This window comes from Zea mays, chromosome 1 (genome assembly GCF_902167145.1).
Source record: "Zea mays cultivar B73 chromosome 1, Zm-B73-REFERENCE-NAM-5.0, whole genome shotgun sequence".
In the NCBI taxonomy this organism is placed as follows: Eukaryota; Viridiplantae; Streptophyta; class Magnoliopsida; order Poales; family Poaceae; genus Zea; species Zea mays.
This window is the reverse complement of record NC_050096.1, coordinates 17,450,443-17,459,923: the sequence shown is the minus strand read 5'-3', so window position 1 is coordinate 17,459,923 and position 9,481 is coordinate 17,450,443.

Below are 9,481 nucleotides of genomic sequence, written 5' to 3'. Positions count from 1 at the left end.
TGCAAATAGTCAAAGGTATATGAATAAGACTTTGAGAAGCATTTTCAGGATTTGAAATTTTCTCCCCCTGTTTCAAATGCTTTTCCTTTGACTAAACAAAACTTCCCCTCAATGAAATTTTCCTCTTAGTGTTCAAGAGGGTTTTAGATATTAATTTTGAAAGAGGTTATACCAATTTGAAATTATATCAAAAATAAGATACCAATTGAAAAACTTCTTTAATACAAAATGAAAGACTACATTTTTGAAATTGGTGGTGGTTTTGCTTTGGGCTAATACTTTCTCCCCCTTTGGCATGAATCGCCAAAAACGGATACTTGTGAGTGAAATATAAGCCCTTTTACTTTCTCTCCCCCTTTGGCAAACAATATATGAGTGAAGATTATACCAAATTGGAGAGCGGTGCGGAGTGATGGCGAAGTGGAGATAATTCGATGGAGTGGAGTGGAAGCCTTGTCTTCGCCGAAGACTCCATTTCCCTTTTAATCTATGACTTAGCATGAAATACACTTGAAAACCACATTAGTCATAGCAAATAAAAGAGATATGATCAAAGGTACATGAATGAGCTATGTGTGTAAGGTATCAATCAAAATTCCTAGAATCAAAAATGTTTAGCTCATGCCTAAGTTTGGTAAAAATTTTCTCATCTAGTGGTTTGGTAAAGATATCGGCTAATTGTTCTTTGGTGCTAACATAAGCAATCTCGATATCCCCCTTTGTTGGTGATCCCTTAAAAAGTGATACCGAATGGCTATGTGCTTAGTGCGGCTATGCTCAACGGGATTATCCGCCATGCAGATTGCACTCTCATTATCACATAGGAGAGGGACTTTGGTTAATTTGTAACCATATTCCCTAAAAGTTTGCCTCATCCAAAGCAATTGCGCGCAACAATGGCCTGCAGCAATGTACTCGGCTTCGGCGGTAGAAAGAGCTACTGAGTTTTGTTTCTTTGAAGCCCAAGACACCAGGGATCTTCCCAAGAACTGACAAGTCCCTGATGTGCTCTTTCTATCAATCTTACACCCTACCCAATCAGCATCTGAATATCCTATTAAATCAAAGGTGGATCCCTTGGGGTACCAAAGACCAAACTTAGGTGTATGAACTAAATATCTCAAGATTCGTTTCACGGCCCTAAGGTGAACTTCCTTAGGATCGGCTTGGAATCTTGCACACATGCATACAGAAAGCATAATATCCGGTCGAGATGCACATAAATAGAGTAAAGATCCTATCATCGACCAGTATACCTTTTGATCTACGGATTTACCTCCCGTGTCGAGGTCGAGATGCCCATTGGTTCCCATGGGTGTCTTGATGGGCTTGGCATCCTTCATCCCAAACTTGGTGAGTATGTCTTGAGTGTACTTCGTTTGGCTGATGAAGGTGCCCTCTTGGAGTTGCTTCACTTGAAATCCTAGGAAGTATTTCAACTCCCCCATCATTGACATCTCGAATTTTTGAACCATGATCCTACTAAACTCTTCACAAGTAGATTTGTTAGTAGACCCAAATATGATATCATCAACATAAATTTGGCATACAAACAAATCATTTGCAATGGTTTTAGTAAAGAGAGTAGGATCGGCTTTACCGACTTTGAAGCCATTAGCGATAAGAAAATCTCTTAGGCATTCATACCATGCTCTTGGGGCTTGCTTGAGCCCATAAAGCGCCTTAGAGAGTTTATAAACATGGTTAGGGTACTCATTATCTTCAAAGCCGGGAGGTTGCTCAACATAGACCTCCTCCTTGATTGGTACATTAAGGAAAGCACTCTTCACGTCCATTTGGTAATCTTAAAGCCATGGTAAGTAGCATAGGCAAGTAATATACAAATTGACTCAAGCCTAGCTACGGGTGCATAGGTTTCACCGAAATCCAAACCTTCGACTTGTGAATATCCCTTGGACACAAGTCGGGCTTTGTTCCTTGTCACCACACCATGCTCATCTTGCTTGTTGCGGAAAACCCACTTGGTTCCTGCAACATTTTGATTAGGCCATGGAACTAAATGCCATACCTCATTCCTCGTGAAGTTGTTGAGTTTATCTTGCATTGCCAACACCCAATCTGAATCCCTTAATGCATCTTCTACCCTGTATGGCTCAATAGAAGACACAAAGGAGTAATGTTCACAAAAATGAGCAACACGAGATCGAGTGGTTACCCCCTTATGAATATCGCCGAGGATGGAGTTCACGGGGTGATCTCGTTGTATTGCTTGGTGGACTCTTGGGTGCGGCGGCCTTGGACCCTCATCATCTTCCTTGTTTTGATCATTAGCATCCCCCCCCCCCCTTGATCATTGTCCTCCTCTTGAGGTGGCTCCTCTTGATCTTCATTTTCATCATCTTGAGCTTGATCCTCATCTTGAGTTGGTGGAGATGCTTGCATGGAAGATGAAGGTTGATCTTGTGCATGTGGAGGCTCTTCGGATTCCTTAGGACACACATCCCCAATGGACATGTTCCTTAGCGCGACGCACAGAGCCTCTTCATCATCTAGCTCATCAAGATCAACTTGCTCTACTTGAGAGCCGTTAGTCTCATCAAACACAATGTCACAAGATACTTCAACTAGTCCAGTGGACTTGTTAAAGACTCTATATGCCCTTGTGTTTGAATCATAACCAAGTAAAAAACCTTCTACAGCCTTAGGAGCAAATTTAGATTTTCTACCTCTTTTAACAAGAATAAAGCATTTGCTACCAAAGACTCTAAAATATGAAACATTGGGCTTTTACCGGTGAGGAGTTCATACGATGTCTTCTTGAGGATTCAGTGAAGGTAGAGACGGTTGATGGTGTAGCAAGTGGTGTTGACTGCTTCCGCCCAAAACCGGTCCGAAGTCTTGTACTCATCAAGCATGGTCCTCGCCATGTCAAGTAGAGTTCTATTCTTCCTCTCCACTACACCATTTTGTTGTGGTGTGTAGGGAGAAGAGAACTCATGCTTGATGCCCTCGTCCTCAAGAAAGCCTTCTATTTGAGAGTTCTTGAACTTAGTCCCATTGTCGCTTCTAATCTTTTTGATTCTCAATCCGAACTCATTTTGAGTCCGTCTCAAGAATCCCTTCAATGTCTCTTGGGTTTGTGATTTTTCCTGCAAAAAGAACACCCAAGTGAAGCGAGAATAGTCATCCACAATAACAAGACATTACTTACTCTCGTCGATGCTTATGTAAGCGATCGGGCCGAATAGATCCATGTGGAGTAGCTCGAGCGGCCTGTCGGTCGTCATGATGTTCTTGTGTGGATGATGAACACCAACTTGCTTCCCTACTTGACATGCGCTACAAACCCTGTCTTTCTCAAAATGAACCTTTGTTAGTCCCAAAATGTGCTCTCCCTTTAGAAGCTTATGAAGATTCTTCATCCCAACGTGGGCTAGTCGGCGATGCCAGAGCCAACCCATGTTAGTCTTAGCAATTAAGCAAGTGTCGAGTTCAGCTCTATTAAAATCAACTATGTATAGCTGACCCTCTAACACTCCCTTAAATGCTACTGAATCATCACTTCTTCTAAAGACAGTAACACCTATATCAGTAAAAAGACAATTGTAGCCCATTTTACATAATTGAGAAACTGAAAGCAAGTTATAATCTAAAGAATCTACAAGAAAAACATTGGAAATAGAATGGTCAGGTGATATAGCAATTTTACCAAGTCCTTTGACCAAACCTTGATTTCCATCCCCGAATGTGATAGCTCATTGGGGATCATTGTTTTTCTCATAGGAGGAGAACATCCTTTTCTCCCCGGTCATGTGGTTTGTGCACCCGCTATCAATGATCCAACTTGAGCCCCCGGATGCATAAACCTACAAAACAAATTTAGGCCTTGTTCTTAGGTACCCAAACGGTCTTGGGTCCTTTGACATTAGAAACAAGCACCTTGGGTACCCAAACACAAGTCTTTGAGCCCTTGTGTTTGGCCCCAACATATTTGGCAACTACTTTGCCTGATTTGTTAGTTAAAACATAAGAGACATCAAAAGTCTTAAATGAAATGTTATGATCATTTGATGCAATAGGAGATTTCTTTTTAGGCAATTTAACATGAGTGGATTGCCTAGAACTAGATGCCTCACTCTTATACATAAAAGCATGATGAGAGCTAGAGTGAGACTTCCTAGAGTGAATTCTCCTAATCTTGTGCTCGGGATAACCGGTAGGATATAAAATGTAACCCTCGTTATCCTGAGCCATGGGAGCTTTGCCCTTAACAAATTTAGACAATTTCTTAGGGGAATTAAGCTTGACATTGTCTCCCTGTTGGAAGCCAATGTCATCCTTAATGCCTAGGCGTCTCCCACTATAGAGCATGCTTCTAGCAAATTTAAATTTTTTATTTTCTAAGTCATGCTCATTAATCTTAGCACTAAGTTGAGCTTTGTGATCATTTTGTTGTTTAATTAAATCTAGGTGATCATGAATAGCATCGACATTAATATCTCTACATCTAGTGCAAATAGTAACATGTTCAATGGTAGATGTAGAGGGTTTGCAGACATTTAATTCATCAATCTTAGCATGTAAAATAGCATTCTCATTCTTAAGATTGGAAATAGAAATATTGCAAACATTTAAATATTTAGCATTAGCAATTAATTTTTCATTCCCAATTTTAAGGCTAGAGATTGATGCATTCAATTTGTCAATCTTAGTAATCAAACTAGCATTATCATTTCTAAGACTAACAATTGAATCATCACAAACATCTAATTTCTCAACATTAGCAATTAATTTTTCATTCTCAATTCTAAGGTTTGAGATAATATAATGGCAAGTGCTTAGCTCACTAGTCAATTTTTCATATTTTTCTACTTCCTGAGCATAAGCATTTTTAACCTTAACATGCTTCTTATTTTCTTTAATTAGGAAGTCCTCTTGGCTATCCAAGAGTTCATCCTTCTCATGAATAGCACCTATCAACTCATTTAATTTTTCTTTTTGTTGCATGTTTAGGTTCGCAAAAAGGGCAAGCAAATTACCTTCATCATCACTAGAGTTATCCTCATCACTAGATGTTGCATATTTAGTAGAGGCTCTAGATTTTACATTCCTTTTGCCGTCCTTTGCCATGAGGCACTTGTGGGCGACGTTGGGGAAGACGAGACCCTTGTTGACGGCGATGTTTGCGGCGTCCTCGTCGGAGGAGTCGGTGGAGCTCTCATCAAAGTCCCACTCCCGGCAAACATGGGCATCGCCGCCTTTCTTCTTGTAATACCTCTTCTTCTCCTTCTTCTCCCCTCTCTTGTCGTCGCCCCTGTCACTATCACTAGAAATAGGACATTTTGCTATAAAGTGACCGGGCTTACCACACTTGTAGCAAACCTTCTTGGAACGGGGCTTGTAGTCTTTCCCCTTCCTTTGCTTGAGGATTTGGCGAAAGCTTTTGATGATTAAAGTCATCTCCTCATTATCGAGCTTGGAGGCGTCGATGGGGAGCCTACTTTACGTAGACTCTTCTTTCTTCTCTTTCGTCGCTTTGAATGCGACGGGTTGCACCTCGGGTGTGGAGGTGGCGCCTCGCTCGATGATTTGTTTGGAGCCTTTAGATCATTAGTTCAAAGCTCACAAACTTCCCTATCACTTCCTCGGGAGACATTAGTTTATATCTAGAATCACCATGAATTAATTGAACTTGAGTAGGGTTAAGAAAAACGAGTGATCTAAGAATAACCTTGACCATTTCATGGTCATCCCATTTGGTGCTCCCGAGGTTGCGCACTTGGTTCATCAAGGTTTTGAGCTGGTTGTACATGGCTTGTGGCTCCTCTCCTTGGTTGAGCATAAATCGACCGAGCTCCCCCTCGATCGTCTCGCGCTTGGTGATCTTGGTCACCTCATCTCCTTCGTGCGCGGTCTTGAGTACGTCCCAAATCTCTTTGGCACTCTTCAATCCTTGCACCTTATTATACTCTTCTCGACTTAGAGAGGCGAGGAGTATAGTAGTGGCTTGGGAGCTGAAGTGCCGGATTTGGGCTACCTCGTCGGAGTCATAGCCTTCATCCCCCACGGATGGTTCCTGCGCACCAAACTCAACAATGTCCCAAATACTAGTGTGGAGTGAGGTTAGATGGTGCCTCATTTTATCACTCCACATACAATAGTCTTCACCGTCAAAACCGGTGGTTTGCCTAGTGGGACGGAAAGTAAAGGAGTGTGTTTGGAAATGCGAGGATAGCGTAAGGGAATTTTACTAAACTTCTTTCGCTCATGGCGCTTAGAAGTGACGGACGGCGTGTCGGAGCCAGAGGTGGAAGGTGACGAAGAATCGGTCTCGTAGTAGACCACTTTCTTCATTTTCTTCTTCTTGTCGCCACTCCGGTGCGACTTGACGTGGGGAGGTGGTTCCTCCCTCTTCTTGTTGTCGGACTCCCCCGATGGAGCCTTCCCGTGGCTTGTGGCGGGCTTGTCGCCGATCACCATCTCCTTCTTGGCGTGAGCTCCCGACATCACTTCGAGTGGTTAGGCTCTAATGAAGAACCGGGCTCTGATACCAATTGAAAGTCGCCTAGAGGGGGTGAATAGGCAAATCTGAAATTTATAAACTTTAAGCACCACTACAAGTCGGGGTTAGCGTTAGAAATATAATCGAGTCCGAAAGAGAGGGCGAAAACAAATCACAAGCAAATGAAGAGTGTGACACAGTGATTTGTTTTACCGAGGTTCGGTTCTTGCAAACCTACTCCCCGTTGAGGTGGTCACAAAGACCGGGTCTCTTTCAACCCTTTCCCTCTCTCAAACGGTCACTAAGACCGAGTGAGCTTCTCTTCTCAATCAATTGGGACACTTAGTCCCCACAAGGACTACCACATAATTGGTGTCTCTTGATTTGATTACAAAGAACTTGGGAACAAGAATAGAGGAAGAAGAAAAGCGATCCAAGCGCAAGAGCTCAAAAGAACACGGCAAAACTCTCTCTTCTAGTCACTAATTGCTTTGAGTGGAATTGGGACTTGGAGAGATTTTGATTCACTCTAATTGTGTCTTGTATTGAATGCACTAGCTCTTGTATTGAATGTGTTGGCTGAAAACTTGGATGTCTTGAAGTGTGGTGGTTGGGGGGTATTTATAGCCCCAACCACCAAAATGGTCGTTGGGGAAGTCTGCTGTCGACGGGCGCACCGGACACTGTCCGGTGCGCCAGCCACGTCACCCAACCGTTAGGGTTCGACCGTTGGAGCTCTGACAAGTGGGGCCACCGGACAGTCCGGTGGTGCACCGGACAATCACTGTTCACTGTCCGGTGTGTCATCTGCGCCTGCTCTGACTTCTGTGTGCGCTGTCCGCGCACTGTAGCTCACTGTTCACCTTTTGCAGACGACCGTTGGCGTTGTAGCCGTTACTCCGTATGGCACACCGGACAGTCCGGTGAATTATAGCGGAGGGGCTCCCCGAATTCCCGAAGCTGAGCAGTTCAGAGTGATTCTCCCTGGTGCACCGGACACTGTCCAGTGCGCCAGACCAGGGCAGCCTTCGGTTGCTTTGCTCCTTTCTTTTTGAACCCTTTCTTTGAGCTTTGTATTGGTTTATTATGAACCTTTGGCACCTGTAGAACTTATGATCTAGAGCAAACTAGTTAGTCCAATTATTTGTGTTGGGCAATTCAACCACCAAAATCATTTAGGAAAAGGTTTGAGCCTATTTCCCTTTCAGACACCAATTGTGTGGTGGTCCTTGCGGGTTCTAAGTGACCCGTGAGAAATAAGGAGAAAGCTCACTCGGTCTAAGTGATCGTTTGAGAGAGGGAAAGGGTTGAAAGAGACCCGGTCTTTGTGACCACCTCAACGGGGACTAGGTTCTTTAGAACCGAACCTCGGTAAAACAAATCATCGTGTTCATCCGCTTTATTTCTTAGTTGATTTGTTTTTCCCTCTCTCTCGGACTCAAATTCATTTCTAACGCTAAATGTGGCTTGTAGTGTGTGCTTAAGTTTATAATTTTCAGATTCCGCCTATTCACCCCCCCCCCTCTAGGCGACTTTCAGGACACGGTTGAATCAACCTCGTTTGATAAAGCCCCAGGGCCGGATGGTTTCATGGGTCGCTTTTATAAATCTTGTTGGTCTGTTATCAAGCTTGATGTGATGGCGGCGGTCTCATGTGTCTGGGATTACAAATTCAGAAATTTTGGGCTACTCAATTCGGCTTTCATTACCCTCTTGCCGAAGATTGATGGTGCAGCCCTTGTGAAGGATTTTCGTCCGATCAGCCTCATACATAGCTTCGCCAAGCTGGTGACAAAGTTGATGGCAAATAGGTTGGTTGTGCATTTGAATGCATTGGTTTCACCTAATCAGACGACTTTTATCAAAAGAAGATTCATTCTTGACAATTTCATGTTGGTTCAATGAACTGCTAGGTACCTCCACCAGCAAAGGCAAGCTCGTATCCTCTTCAAGTTGGACATTTCCAAGGCTTTTGACTCGGTGTCATGGCCGTTTCTCATTGAGGTTTTGAGGAAGATGGGGTCAGGCAGATTTGGTGTGATGTTGTTAGTGGGTTGTTGGCTACTTCCTCCACTAGAATCTTGCTAAATGGTGTTCCTGGGGAGATCATTGCGCACCAAAGGGGTCTAAGGCAAGGTGATCCACTCTCTCCTATGTTGTTTATTTTGGTCATGGATGTTCTAAACCTACTCATTCAAAAGGCTTCTGATGAAGGGTTATTCCCAACGGTTATCGTCTGGAGCTTTGCATCATAGGCTTTCTCTCTATGCGGATGAAGTTGTGGTTTTTCTTAGGCCTGTGGCTTTAGACATAAATCTAATCCTAGAGATCCTTCGGCTTTTTGGGAAGCATCGGGGCTCAAGACTAATGTCCAAAAAAGTAGTGTGTTCCCCATTCGTTGTGCCGAAGATGATTTGGTGCGGGTTCGAGATTCTCTCCCATGTCCCATTTCAGATTTCCCTTGTCATTATCTTGGTTTACTTCTGTCCTTGGGAAAGCTTTCAAAGGTTCAGTTGCAGGCATTGGTGGACAAAGCGCCTAGTGTGCTCCCAGGTTGGAAGGTCGACCTTATGACAAAAGCAGGTCGAGCTGTGTATGTTTGGTTTGTTCTTAGAGCAAAAATGGTCTATGTTGCCATGGCTTTGGACCTCCCTAACTAGACTGTTAAAGCTATTGACAAGATAAGAAGAGGCTTCCTTTGGAAAGGAAGAAAACAAGCCAATGGAGGTCATTGTTTGGTGGCGTGGGGCAAGGTTACTAGGCCTAAAGACTTGGGTGGGCTAGGGATCACTGATCTGCGGCTGTTGAGCGTGGCACTTCGGGCTAGGTGGCCCTAGCTCCAAAAAATCGACCACTCTAAGCCATGGTCGGTCCTCCCTGTTCAGGCTTGTGGAGCGGTGCAGGCTTTGATCAATATTGCAGTTGTGTCTCATTTGGGTGATGGAAATGACATTATTTTTTGGAAGGATCGGTGGCTGAACGGTAGATGCATCGGAGAGGTGGCACCTGAGGTTCTTG